Source organism: Lissotriton vulgaris, chromosome 6 (genome assembly GCF_964263255.1).
Source record: "Lissotriton vulgaris chromosome 6, aLisVul1.2, whole genome shotgun sequence".
Classification (NCBI taxonomy): domain Eukaryota; kingdom Metazoa; phylum Chordata; class Amphibia; order Caudata; family Salamandridae; genus Lissotriton; species Lissotriton vulgaris.
In genome coordinates this window covers 459,632,979-459,647,972 of record NC_141694.1, presented here as the reverse complement: position 1 = coordinate 459,647,972, position 14,994 = coordinate 459,632,979, and the positions used below count along the sequence as shown (strand labels likewise).

General features: G+C 41.2%; 1 protein-coding gene across 1 annotated transcript in view; it reads left to right on the top strand.

Annotated features, from left to right (window-relative positions):
* The window catches only part of LOC147707455 (uncharacterized), a 504,820-nt gene that overhangs the window by 212,341 nt on the left and 277,485 nt on the right, over nt 1-14,994 (top strand). The window lies entirely within an intron of this gene.

Here is a 14,994-nt window from a genome sequence, read left to right as displayed (position 1 = left end):
GATCCGCAACAACTGGCTGTAGGGTAGATTTTTCCTTAAGGCTTTGTGGATAGAAACTCCGGTAGTGGAGGATGGTGTTTTTGTCTGTGTGTTTTCGGTGTAAAGTGGTTATCAATTCATTATTCTGATGAAAGACCTCAACAGGAATGTTAGTCGTGAATCACTGTAAGTCATACTGAACTTTATGTCGGGTTGCCTATTGTTTAACCACTGATGAAATTCTGTCAATTGTGTCTTCGTGCCTTTCCACTGGCACCAGACGTCATCAATATAGCGATACCATCATACGATGTGTTCGCTATACGGATTGTTTTGATAAATGAATCGTTCCTCATACAGGGCCATGAAGAGGACCGCCATCTCTGGGGCATAAGGACACCCCATGGCGGTCCCCTTCACCTGCATGTAGAAGGTGTCCATGAATCTAAAAAAATTCAGTTTGAGTGCTAGGCTGGCCAACTCGATTATGAATTTGGTCGGAACTCTTTGGGGTTTGGGCCTTGTGTCTAAGAAAAACTCGATGGCTTCTAGTCCCTCTTCTTGGGGGATTTGGGTGTATAACGAGTTAACGTCAAATGCCACCATCAGCTCATTGTTGTCATTAAATGGTAGGTTTTCAATTTTATTGATGAAGTCAGCCGTATCTTTAATATACGACTTGACTTCACTCAAGAAAGGTTTTAAGAATATGTCCACGTACTTGGCAATTGGCTCTAAAATAGACTCACACCCGGAGACTATTGGTCTTCCAGGTGGGTTCTGTAGGTTTATGTGAACCTTTGGTAGGAAGTAGATTACTGGAACTCGTGGATTTTTCTTGTTTAAGTAATCAAATTCCTTAGGGCCTAAAATGCCATCATCAAGTCCTTCCTTTAATTTGATTTGTATCTCATTTTGTATCTTATTGGTGGGATCTTCTGTTAACTTCCAATACCATTCAGTGTTACCAATTTGGCTGTTGGATTCCTCTACATATTTCCCTTTCTGCCACAGCACCAGGGCACCCCCTTTGTCGGCCGGCTTCACCACTATTGATGTATCGTTACTTAGTTGTTTGAGTGCGGTCTGTTGGTCTTTTGTGATATTTCTTGTAGAGAAGTTTTTCTGTCTACCTAACTGCGTGAGTGAGGAAAGAACGGCCTGCTCGAACGCCAGAATTTGTTTAGGGACCATTTGTGATGTTGGAGTGAAAGTCGACTTATTTGATAGATTAGAAGGCTCAAGTATCTTATTGTTTTCTTTATTGTGGAAGAATCCTTTTAATCTGATTTTTCTAAATAGATCTTGGGCTTCTATTTTTAAATTGACTATGTCTGTATTAGTACTTGGAACAAATTTGAACCCAAGTTCAAGGACCGATTGTTCGTGAATAGTAAGTTCTTTTGAGGAAAGATTAAAGATGGATGAGTCTTTTACGATTTGTAGTAGTCCGTGCTTGCGGTTGGGGTTTGAACCTTACGCGGCCCCTGCCCTCGCCTTTCTCTAAAAAAGAATTTGAACGTTTGGAGGTGCCTTCTCTGCGGTCTGAATCTCCAGATGTCTCGGAGGATGAACTCTCTGAGAAGGTAAGGAAACGATTTTTTGATCTTCCTTGATATTGGGAAAGAGCGCGGCGGGATTCCTGCTGGGTATAATAGTCTTCCCTCAAGTATGGATAAACAGTCTCAATATTGAATGCTTTAATGTCTTTCTCGAACCTATTAATCCTGTAGTTTATTGTGTTGACCTTGAAGGTTTGGAGATCTTTATCTATTTTCTCCAGTAACTCTTTAGCCTCAAGTGTGCTGTGGTTGTCATTAATAGCCTTTGTTAGAGCGTCTATTTCCTCCTGTTCTTTCGCACAAATTCGTTGCGCTGTTTCTACTGTATGGACCATTAGGTCCCGGCTACATTTGGTGGCTATATAGCTAAACCCTTTCTTATACACTGGGTCCTCTGTAAAGACCACTGGAACGTTTTTTTCACTTGGAGTCCCACGGTATGGTTCCTGATTTTAAGTGCTGAAACAAAATGGCCCCGTGACGTAAATGTAAAATGGCCAACGCCAGTGACGAAATCCATCACCACCAACACTAAACGCTTTAGTTAGTATGGTCGAATGTGTTCAAAGCCTCCCAGTTTGAAGATCTGCGTTGCAGCAACACGATGGACCGGTTCTCCCGCTAAACCTACAAATTGTCATTTTGTCGGTTTTAAGACTTGGGATGTCAACATACAATTTCGACACAAACCAGACATTGAAGGTTTTCTTTGTCATCCTAGCAAAACGGGTTCGGAACGTCAGTATATGCTGATAAAAACTGGCGAGATGCTGCATCATTGGCATTAGCCTGTGTGTGGTACATGTAAAAACATGGTAATAATAACAGTTTCTAGTTTTTTTGCTCAAACCGCTGACTTAGTCAGCATCTATTCCTCTAATCCATTTCCCCTGGTCTTACTGTTTCACAAAGCATGCACACAGCCCTACCAAATTAACCAGGCCCGAGCTTGATGTGCTGTTCCAGTCCTGGTATTTCTTTGTACTCTGGGACTTGAAGTCTTGTGTGTTTCATTGTAGAACAGGACTTCAAGTCCCAGAATTCAAAGGCTGGAGCAGCGCATCATACAAGAACCTGGAAAATTTAGCTGCTAAAACCAAGGGATCCAGGGTATTGGGAGGTCCCCAGCAGCGGTTTCCCCAGCCTCCAGCCTGTTGAGCCAGGGTGTGAAGGAAGCAGCTCGAGCATCATACCCACATCCTCCTGCTTAACTCCATGACCTCCGAGACAACCAAGCTTTACAACACATTTTGAAATTGTCCTCTTACACAAACATCTGGTTAGAGTCAGAGGTTGAAGTCATCCTCATCTTCTTCAGTTCTTTTAATCTGCACAACTGAAAATAAAGAAAGGCAATGCAGTCCAGGGCAATAGGAGATAGTTACCTATGCTGAATAAGCAAGGTGCATCCATTTGCAGGCCTGAGGTTTTTAAATCTTTAATTGTGTCACCTTTCCGTATCTACAGTACGCGATCTCGGCATCTTTCCACAATCTTTTTAAAAAAGCGCACTCATGCCCCATTAGCCCCAGGCTGTGTTAGAAAAGCCCTTCTAATAAGCGCTTGGATACATTTCAATATAATCTAGCTGCATTGGCCGTCCTCTATGGGTGCACAGTTTGTAAATGTCGCATTGAATTACTTAACATTAAACTCGACTATGCCACGAAGTTTTGCAGATATAAAATTCTAGGCTTGTCAGAGAGATGGTTTTCTCATAAGAGCACATTCAGAGAATACAATCAATTAGGTAGTTTATAAACTGATAATGCTGCTGTTATTGCTGCATTTAAGTGGAAGAAATATGGATGAATTTTTCATTTTAATTTCCATCTGATTTATCCGGATGATGAAATGTGCACAGGCAATGCTTAAATGTCTTGGTAATGCCTCCGTTCTTATTTAGAATTATTCATGAAATCTTTTATGGTCTACGGTGGGTAATAAAATGTATTCATTATATAAAATTGCTTTTGTTTATATTGACTGCACACAGTATAATAGGTACAAAATCATTGCTTCTCTCACAGTGCTGAATATAAATACGATCAATCAGCATACAGTATATGCACACCTTTTGCTCAGTAAAGATAAAGGAAAGGTGGGGAGGTTCACACAAAAGTAAAATTATTTAGAATAGTAAAAAATGAAAATGGCACTTACTGTGAGAACCTGGGGGCATATTTATCATTGTGATGTGCCACACAAAGGGTCTCAAATGTGACTCAACAACAAAGTCGATTTATCAAGTTACGCAAAGCCACCTCGCATGGCCCTGCATGGCTTTATAAATTTGGAGTAAAGCAAAGCTGGGTGAATTGCTGGCTTACGTTACTCTGCCCCACGCATACACCAATGAATTTTTGGCACATACCCAGATTTAGCATCAGTTGTACCCCTGAGAATGCATCAAATGCTACGCCTCCTCAGGTTCGGCGTAAATAGGAGAACTATATTTATTTCTCCTTGTTCTTTCCTCTTTCTATGTGTGATGCACTGAGTACTATGTAAATCAGAACTTATTATTGGCACAGAACAAAGTGAAAATAATTTAAAAGTAGAAATGAACTGTGAGAAATCGGGTTACTGGTTGACTGGCATTTTAACCCTGGTCAAGCAACAGTCACAATACCTGCCAGTATGTGTTAGATAACGGGCCATTAGTTGTGTGGCATTCACAAGTAATGGTTCGACATTTGTCCTCCACTATGAATTTAAAACCCTAACTCGCTGTAGGTAGCGAAGCAGAGCAGTCCAAGGCCTATATAGGAAGGTGGTATAGGCTAGTAATTATTCGCTCTTCACTGGCACACATTAATACTCAAAAAAAGATTGCACAGTCTGTGCTTTTTCCTGACAAAAAGGAAAAGTACATTTATTTCACACAAATATACATGAGGCTGATGGGAATACCTTTTGATGATGCTGCGTACTTACCTATAACAACCTGAACGGACCATACAACCATCTCAGGTAAGTACATTGACCTGGTCAAAGGTCCAAGAGCAACAAACCATGCCAAAAATCATTGTTTTAAAACTAGATGCAATGATTATTATAACCATCTATGTATGCACCTATTAATGATATATTAATGATAATGAAGCATCTGTACTTTGATCATGAACGGCTGTTAGCATCATTATTTCAATAAAGCACCGAAAGAAATTAAATATGCATTTCCCCTGGGTCTGTGTTATTTTTAAATACTTGCAGCATTGAAAACGTAATTATAAAAGTGTTGTATGATGGATCCACGGAACCAATTACCATATATGCCTTTACAATGCATACATTACCACACAAATGCCTTTACCATGCAAGCCTTTACCATGCAAATCTTTACCATGCATATGCCTTTACCATGAATGCCTTTACATTACAAACAAAATTTAAGTATTTAGCAGGTATGTTGTCTCCCAAATACTCTCACCCACTCTAAACCCAAAAAATGCTCTGACCACCCAAATACCCTTACCCACTCTAAACCCTAAAAACACCCTTGCCCCCAAATACCCTCATCCACCATAAACCCTAAAAACACCCTTGCCACCCAAATACCCTTCCACACACTAAACCCTAAAATTACTCTTACAACCAAATACCCTCTTCTACCTTGAACTTGAAAATACCTTTGCCAACCAAATACCCTCACCCACCCACCCACACATACATGCGCCTGCCTGGCATAAACTTACATTATCGTTGTAGAGGCATGCATGGTAAAGGCATTTGTGCAGAGAAGGTTTGCGTGGTAAAGACAGGCATGGTAAGGGCATTTGCATGGTAAAGGTATTGCATGGTTTGGACCGCATTTTTAAGGATGTTTCCCTTATAAAAGTAGCCTCTAGAGGGGAACATAACATTTTTCAAATAAATCCTAGAGGACATCACATTTTGATCACAAATCACATGGAACTATGAATTCCACCCCAAGAAAAATCTGAACAACATGTACTTTTCGATCACCATCTTCAGGCCACAATAACTAGAGCCATAACCTTAACCCCTAGAGGGCACTGCACTCCTAGCTGTCGAGCATATGTACCCGCTTGAGAGTGCTTGAAATGTTTAAATAAAATCCTAGCCTATTCATCCATTGTGTGACCCTTCCAACTTTATTAGTTGTAAAAACTTCTCCTTGAGCCCTTGGAGGGAGCTGCATTGACTCTGGAACCTCCCCACACTTTATTTTGATTTTATTTGTGGTGGCCCCACAGTCTGGGGACCACCACAAGCAGCATAAAGGTGTTAGTCACTTTCATCCCTATAGGGCATTATGGGAGGCTCCTCTGGCAGTAGTGAATGATCATTGAGCAGCTCTCCCGCTGAGCCATGGAGAGCCGCTACCTTTCTTTTTCTTGTGTTCCCATTCTCTTACCTTTCCCTTTTCATTGGAGGTGCCTGGTCCCACCCTGGTATTCCGGGCATTGTCATGATGGGGGGCACCCCGAGAGCCCACCCCTGGATCTCCCCAGCCTCCCCTTTACTGCCCATGAAGCCAGCAACATTCTTCTCCCCAGTCGGCTCCTAAGGGTAGGGTGCTTTCTGCAGTGGTAGCTGCCCACTCCCCCTGACACAGGCACTGGGAGTGGGGCAGGGGTTTGAAAGGCTTGGGCTGTGGGGCTCTAGGTGCTCTTGGCCTCGCTGCAGGGTCAAAGGTCAAATTCTTTGCCTGCTGACATTTCGAGCTTGTTTGGCCATTGTGCATGATCCTCGACTCATTTGGGTCCTGGTGTTGAGCTCTAGAGAGCTGCAGCCCTCTCCGTAAGTCTCCTTGCTTCTAAAGAGGGAAAAAATACAAGGAGATGGTTCCACTGGCTCCCTGCATCAGCCTACGTCCTTGATTTCCTTAGGGCCTCTCTCCTCATTGGCACAGAAGCTCAGTCTTCATCCCAACTGGTCCTCAGGTGGTGTAAGGAGACCAGCTTCTCTGGTCCTGGGGAGAGTCCCACTTGTCCTGGGGTCAACTGAAGTCAGATTCCTTAGTCCAGATCGCCATCAAGGTGTTCTTCTCACTATCGATGTCCCAGTGTCCAGCAGGGCATCACAACCAGGAGAGAGCTGTCCCCCGCGCAAGACCTTTTAAGTAGTGGGTTGGATGTTCCATCAGTGAGGAACCTCTGGCCTATCCTGGGGCACTACATCACCTCTCCATCCTGTTCCAAACTTTCTGCACAGTCTGCTGGGACATTTCAAAATGGCGTAACTAGGAGTCACTTGACAAATCTGCTCTAGGGGCCCCAGCTCTGCCTCTCACTAACATCACTGCAAGTGCATTTCCCAGTAAATCCTCAAAAGGAGCCCCCTCTGTGTTGTGTTGGCTCCCGAAGTCTAGGCTCCCTTCTTTGTTTAGTGGGCTTGGGCAGGTTTATCCTTGTTATAGTGTGATTGCTAGTTGTGTGATGTCTTACACTCCACCTCATCCTTTTCCTCCTCAGTAGCAGAGCGACACACTGTTATTTGCTCCCTTTGTATGGGGAGACCTTTGTCCCTGCCGCTAAAGAGAATTGTAATTAACTTAGCACACCATGGTGGCAAAAGGCCTGGGCTCTGATCCTGAGCTGAGCTAGAAAAATATGACATTCCTCGAGTACCCATAAGCTGTGCAGATACCTTTTTTGAACTTGCAGAATTGATATTTCCACACAGGTTACACCCCTATTCGAGGTGTCACTGATCTCTGTAGGCCAAAGCGAAGCAAAGATGCATTCTAAGGCAGCCCTACTCACAGGTGTATAATCGGGTGTCATTACAGAGAAGACAGTAAACCACACTGACATTCCCTAGAAGTGTACACTAACATTATGAAGCCTACCCCACGTCAATGGCCAATCCTGCCGAGTTCCTTCTGCCTCAGGCTACCTGTGCAAAGATACTGGGCTGCACATGTCAATAAGTCTCCCACACAAAGCCCTCATACATGTGTACGTTAACGGGTAAACAGCCAAGTGCCTCTCACCCATGTTGCATCGCAGTGGCCTTATCATAAAAGGCAGATACTGACGGTGAACATGACCAGTCCATTCACCAAGTTCAAGTTCAAGTTCATTAATTTGTATAGCGCACTACTCACCCAGCGGGTCTCAAGGCGCTTTGGGAGGGTAGTTGGATTACTTATCGAATAGCCAGGTTTTTAGCTGCTTTCTAAAGGAGAGGTGGTTCTGTGTAAGGCGGAGGTGAGTGGGGAGGGAATTCCAGGTTTTGGCCGCTAAGCAGGAGAAAGATCTTCCTCCCATGGTGTATCTATTGATGCGTGGAATTGAGGTGAGGGCTTGATTAGATGAGCGTAGTTGGCGGGTGGGTGTGTAGAAGGACAGTCATTTGTTGAGGCATTCTGGTCCTAGGTCGTAGAGGGCCTTGTGTGCGTGGGTGAGGAGACGAAACGTTACTCTCTTGTTGCCGGGAAGCCAGTGGAGGTCTTTCAGGTGACTGGAAATGTGGGCTTGACGGGGGATGTCCAGTATGAGTCTGGCAGAGGCGTTTTAGATGCGTTAGAGTTTTTTCTGTAGTTTGGCTGTGGTTCCGGCATAAAGGGTGTTTCCATAATCTAGTCGGCTAATGACTAGTGCGTGGGTAACTGTTTTTCTTGTTTCGGTGGGAAGCCAGCGGAAGATTTTTTTGAGCATGCGTAGGATGTTGAAGCATGATGATGAGACGGCGTTGACTTGTCTGGTCATCGAGAGGGAGGAGTCTAGGATGAAGCCCAGGTTACGTGCATGGTCCATTGGTATGGGTGCTGTGCCCAGGGCTGGTGGCCACCATGAGTCGTCCCATGCAGAGGGGGACGGTCCTAAGATGAGGACTTCCGTTTTGTCAGAATTTAGTTTTAAACGGCTGTTCTTCATCCATTCGGCTACTTCTTTCCTTCCTTCGTGTAGATTAGTATTGGCGGTGTTGGGGTCTTTGGTGAGGGAGAGGATTAGTTGGGTGTCGTCTGCGTAGGAGATGATGTTGAGGTCGTGTTGTCGCGCGATGGTTGCGAGGGGACTCAAGTACACGTTGAAGAGGGTGGGACTGAGTGATGATCCTTGTGGTACGCCGCAGATGACCTCGGTGGCCTCTGATTTGAATGGGGAGAGGCGGACTCTCTGAGTTCTTCCGGCGAGAAACGAGATGATTCAGTCCAACGCTTTTCCTTGTATTCTGACGTTGCTGAGGCGTTGTATGAGGGTGTTATGACAGACTGTGTCGAAGGCGGCGGAGAGGTCAAGTAGGATGAGGGCAACTGATTCTCCGCAGTCCAGAAGCGTTCGGATGTCATCCGTAGCAGCGATGAGTGCTGCCTCGGTGCTCTGTTTGGCTCGGAAGCCGGACTGTGAGGGGTCGAGTAAATTGTTGGATTCAAGGAAGGCGGCGAGCTGGCTATTGACGGCTTTCTCGATGACTTTGGCCGGGAAGGGGAGGAGAGAGATGGGGCAGTAGTTCTTAAGCTCAGAGGGGTCCGCTGTGGGTTTCTTCAGAAGGGCGCTGAGTTCGGCATGTTTCCAACTGTCTGGAAAGGTAGCGGAATTGAGGGAACAGTTGATGACATCGGGGAGATGGGGTGCAATGATGGAGTTTGCTTTGTTGAAGATGTGGTGGGGGCATGAGTCAGTTGGTGATCCTGAATGGATGGAGTTCATCAGTCGGATGGTGTCTTCAGTGGTGATTGGGTTCCAGGCGCAAAGGTAGTGAGTTTACGGTAGGTGAGTCACAAGCCATGAGATCCCCTCACATTAAAAGGTCAAAAAGCATGTGATCAAAAAGCAAAAAATCTTGGCGTATTAGATGTATAGAACACATTGTCTCACAGGGTGAGCCACCAAAGTTACTAAATAAACCTGTGCTTAACACTCTGGTAGCTTGGCAGAAAAAGAAGTCTGACTTAACTTAGAGGCAATGTGTAAAGTATTTGTTCAAACAGTAATAATGGGAAAACACAACACAAGAAGTATCCCACACAAAGTCAGAAATACAGGGTAATTTATATAAATTATTTGACCCCAAAACAACACAAATCCAATGAGTAGAACCTGAGTTTAAAATGTTTTACCTTTAAGGTAAAAACTAGTGTCTAACAGATCAAAGCACTAGCTGCTGACATTTAGGCGCACACAACCAGGTCAAAGTAAATAATATGTCTAACCGCCATGGAGCATGAGTCAGGATTAATCTGCTCTTAGCCCTCTGGTAGTTTGACACAAAAGCAGTCAGGCTTCACTTAGCGATATTGTGTAAAGTATTATTGGAGCAATTCGAACAGTATAAAAAGTGGAAACACAATACAAGAAGATGTTCACACTGAGTTAGAATAATAGAGTAAATTGCGATCATTTATTTGACACCAAATTTACAAAAGTCTAATCAGTAGAACAGAGATATGCAATTTAAAAAATTTGAGGTAAGTAGACTGTCAAACAGTCACAAAGCACCACTCATGGTCATCTGGTCATGCTAGACCGGGATAAAGTCACAAATTCATGGAAACTGCAATGGAGCATGGGTCAGATACAGGGAGTCATGGAAGGTCATCACTGTAGAGTGAATATCCTGTTTGCCGTCGTGGACGGTTTTTGCTGGAGCTTTGCAATAATTGTAACTGCGGGCTGTCAAACCTCAGCAAGAAGTGGAGATCTCACATTGCAGGTTGTTCTTGGTTGCTGTAGCTCAAAGAGTTTGATTCACCAAAGCTTCCAATTGGCAATCGGCACTAGCAGCAAGATTTTCACACATATGGGCCAGTTTACCATTGCAAAGGGCCTAAAACTTCAAGATTTCTTCTTTCCTTCCAGGAGGAGCGCAATTGATGCCAAACTGAGTTTATAAGACGTGAGAGGCAACTCTTGGTCTTCTGAACCTTACTCCAGCAGAGACCAGCATGGTTCAGGTAGGTCCAGTTGCAGGCCCAGTCAGGTCCAGTGCAGCTGACCCTGGGATGTCACTCTAGGTAGCTTGGAATGAAGGGATCATGTCCAGGCTTGCTTCTGAGACATCAGGGAAGTCCTTCATCTGTAGTATCCACAAGTCCAGTTGTGTACTAAAGATTTGGTCTGACGGTTCAATATGTATACCTGGTGCCAGCATTGAAGTGGAAGAAACTTCATGAGTTATCCCCCTCAATAAATGTCTGGAATCCCCCCCCGGTTCTAGGTTTTCTGGAGTCATAAGAGACTAACGTGATGTTCTTTATGCACGAGCTGAGGAAGTCCCTTTGAAGTGCAAGTGAGGCTGTGCACAGCCTTACCCCTCAATTCCTATCAGGATGTCCCATCCTACCAACATCTAATCCATCTATTTTGTGACTGGGAGGGATACATAAAGACCAACCCCCAACTGCATCAAGCCATGTGACCCAGGAAACAGGATGCAGGCTCCAAATGGTTAGGGCATGAAAATGCTAATTTTCTAAAAAATAAATTTTCAGTATTTAGAGTTAAAATCCAGCTTTATTAATTAAGACATTTTTAAGTTACAATTCCCTAGACACATAAACATGACATTTCTATCAGCTCCCAAAGACAAGTTATCACTTCTTAAATGCACTACCCAATGTTATTCTACGAGAGAGGTAGGCCCCACAGTAGTGCAAACCTAATTTGTGAGTTTTCAATAACAGGACATGTAAAATTAAAAGTACATGTGTAACTTTTTAAATTAATAAAATGTACCTTGCTTCATGGGCTGTTTAGGGCCTACACGATGGATGACTTATATGTATACATCCTAAAAAAAGTAGTTTTAGGCCTGGCAATGGGGTTGTTTGCTAAGTCAAGTTGACTGTTTAATACTGCACACAAGCATGGAAGCCTACTGCTATGATATATATACCCTCATTCCTTCAAGACAGAGCTTAAAAGGAGTTTCCCTTCTCTGGTCTTTTGACCGATGCTGCAGAAAACATGACAACTATTATCCTATTTTATTAATCAGCGCAACCTGTTAGACAAATAGGTCTTCTTCTTAGGCTTTAAGCTCTTGACCCACGATTGAATGCATGCAATGCAAGTATAGTGACCATATTAATGGATAACAAATCCCTAGCCATATGATACATTATAAAAACATAAAACCCATGGTCACCAGTTACAAAAACATTGCTATAGTGCAGTTTCATCTTTGAAAATTATTTTGTATTGAATGACCTTTTTTTTGGATCTCTTTTGGACTGAATAAATGTTTTTCTTATTAATTCAGTAATCTTTAATCCATTCAACACAAATTCAAAAGTCACCCGCATGTAACAATTGGATCCCGTAGAAAACATGAGTCATCTGGATTTTACACAAAATTAGTCCATTTTTGAATGACCTGCTCATAGTCATAGACCAATCCTAGTCAGTATTTCACATTGTCAGAAAATATTTCCTTGCACTATATTCAGTGAAACTACAAATTAGTACTTTTTCCATAATCTTATTATGTTCATTTTAGGTGATTTAGTTAATATTTCCTTTTTAAAATATACCCTGAATATTCCATGAATGTATTTGCCTGTTTAAAATGACTTGTTTCATTTAAGGGATCCTATATCTTCTTATATATAGAGGCTTCTTCCGTATTCAGGCAAAAGATTGAAATAAAAATATCATCCTACTAAAATAATGTGATATGGAAATATCGCCTACAAGAATATCTTTAAAAAGAATATCAATTTTAACGTAAGTAATATTGATTTTTTAAATATCAAAGTCTTTAATATTGTTTACAAAAATCTAGGGCCTCATTACAATGTTAGTGGGAAAACAATTCGAACAACTGGGCGGAATTGTTTTCAACTGACCTGGGGGTGGGCAGTCCGACCGACCAATTACGATATTTCCAAACACCATTCAGTTGGACTGCCATTGACTTCAATAGGAGCCTGTGTACTGACCAACAACACAGTCTCCTATTGAAAAAGGGGGTGGTTGCGGAAAACCTTGCACCCTGTGGCAGGCACACTGTGCATGGTTGGAAAGAGGGGTCCCAAGGGTACCCCCGCGGGCACAATCTGGAGGCCTCGGGGTGAAGTGGGGACAGCTACAGGTCAGTTTCCGAAAGCCATTCAGTGTTTCAGACACACCGATTCTGAAAGGTTGTCCGAATCCAACATGGGTATAAGTTGGTCAGAACCTGTACTATTTGGATCCGACCCAATCGGAGTCTCCAAATGCTGGTCGGAACCAAGTCAGAAAGACAGAACAGTTTCCTTTTATTATAACTAGTTGCTTCAAACTGTTTATGAGTCGTCAGAAACAGGTTAGGAAAATCTGAATGCCATTTGGAGCCTTTGCGACTGACATCATAATGACACTCCTAGTTACTCCTAATATTGTGTTTTATTTATTGTTATGTATTACAGTATATATGTTAAAAGTCTATGATGTCATTTTTTATATAATTATTTTTTATGTTTTTTAATATAGTTGATCAACTTTTAGTAGTTATTAAATGAAAAGAAAATGTTTTTTGTGATTTTCAATACTTTAGCGGATTGTGGGTTCGTAGGGATACAGGTTGGGTAATTTGGTTATCATGAATTAAAAAATCTATTTTAATTAATATTATTTATGTATTTGATTATTATGTTAATTGTGCAAATTTTTTTAATAGAATTTTAGGTGCAGGTTGTGGGGTTTATAGGGGTACAGGGTGGGAAGTCATTTAATTTGAATTAATTGATATTCAGTTGTTAATTAATATTATTTATTCCATTATTTTAGTTGCAGGGTCTGTCAGGGTACAGGGTAGGAAGTAAATTAATTCTAATTGATAATTAATTGTGTTAAATGTGCAATTACATTTTTTTTATCAAATTGTAGGTGTGGGTATTGTAGGGTAAAAGGTGGTAAGGAAATTCATTTGAATTAAGTAATAATAAATAGTTATGTTAATAGTGAAAATACTTTGTTTTTTAAAGTTAAGTTTTAGGTGTGGGTAGTGTGTATTGTAGGGATATAGGGTGGGAAGTAACTAAAACAATGTAATTAATATTTATTTGTTAATTAATATTTTTAAATAAATGTATCTACCTAAATGAAAAATATGTTTGCATTTTAATTATAATATTTGTAAGTATATATGATATGCATTTAATACTGCAATATGTATTTATTTTATATAATTATCAATATAAAATATATTTGGATTAATTCTTTTACATAGGTATATGTGTATTAGTTTACTATGTTTTTTAAATTATTTTATTGTGTTGAAGATAATTTGTTTATTCTAAATCTGCACTGACTGGAGGGGGGATAGAAAATGTCACCCCTCCACAATCCTACACTTTCCCTACTGTACCCCTCATTGTAGTGGGAATAGTACATTTTGTCTCTCAGCAATCCAACAATTTCCCCACTGTTAAAGTTATTGGAGTTGGAATAGTACATTTTGCCCTTCCTAAATCCAACACTTTCCTTTCTGTTGCCCTGACTGGAGTGGGAATAGTACATATTTGCCAACTTATTTATACATTGTAGTGGTAATAGTTTATGTGTTAAATGGTACATTTTATAATTTATTTTATATTGTTACAGTTTATATTATTATATTTTTGCTTGTTTAAAATTATAATATGTATCATTATTCATATTTTAATATGTTGATTATGTTGTAAAAAAGTTATGTTGTTTATTTTTTATATTAATTTAAATGTTTTTTTAAAATGCATTTTATGTATTTTGTATATGTATATCTACATATATATATATATCTATGTGCAAAGCAAGGCAGATATGACGTGAGAACAAAGCCAAGCAGCGAGAAAAAGCCACCAAAGGTACGCTGGAACAAACAAAATCGCAAACCTGCACCAACATCGGCCCCACCTCAATAATAAATCTCACGAATGTCCAACTGACCGCCAAGGATTACACAATCCTAGGCTTAGGATTGTCTTACTGTCCGCCATGTAATTTTAATTATGCAGACACCAGGATGGACACTTATAGATTTGCAAGGAAGCTCAAACTAAACAAATTCTTTCTCCTACAACCAAACAGAAAAAAAACAATGGAGGCGTCAAAAAGTCCATCTTTGTTGGAAGCAGGGGATTGAACTATGTTTGAGGAAATTTGGGATCTACAGAAGGAGTCTGAAAATTCAACTGGAGTACCAAGGCTATTATCAAGGGACAATCAAATAACATGTAGTTCTCCATTTAAACCCAAAACAATATTTCAACCTATCATGACCCACGACAATCTTGATGTGAATCAGGAACTTATCACAAAGGATTTGAAAAAAACTGTACATTGCCACCAATAAGAAACATACTGTCATAGATAAAAAGAACCAATGTTACAATAAGCTGATTAAAAAACTAGAATCGGACAAGAACATAATTGTTAGACAAGCCGACAAAGGCGGTAACATTGTTCTGTGGCCACGATAAATGTACATTACTGAAGCCGAAAGTCAATTGATGGACCCCCTGTGCTATAGAAAAAGCAATCTTTCGGCCATTAAAATAGCATGGCAAGATCAAAAT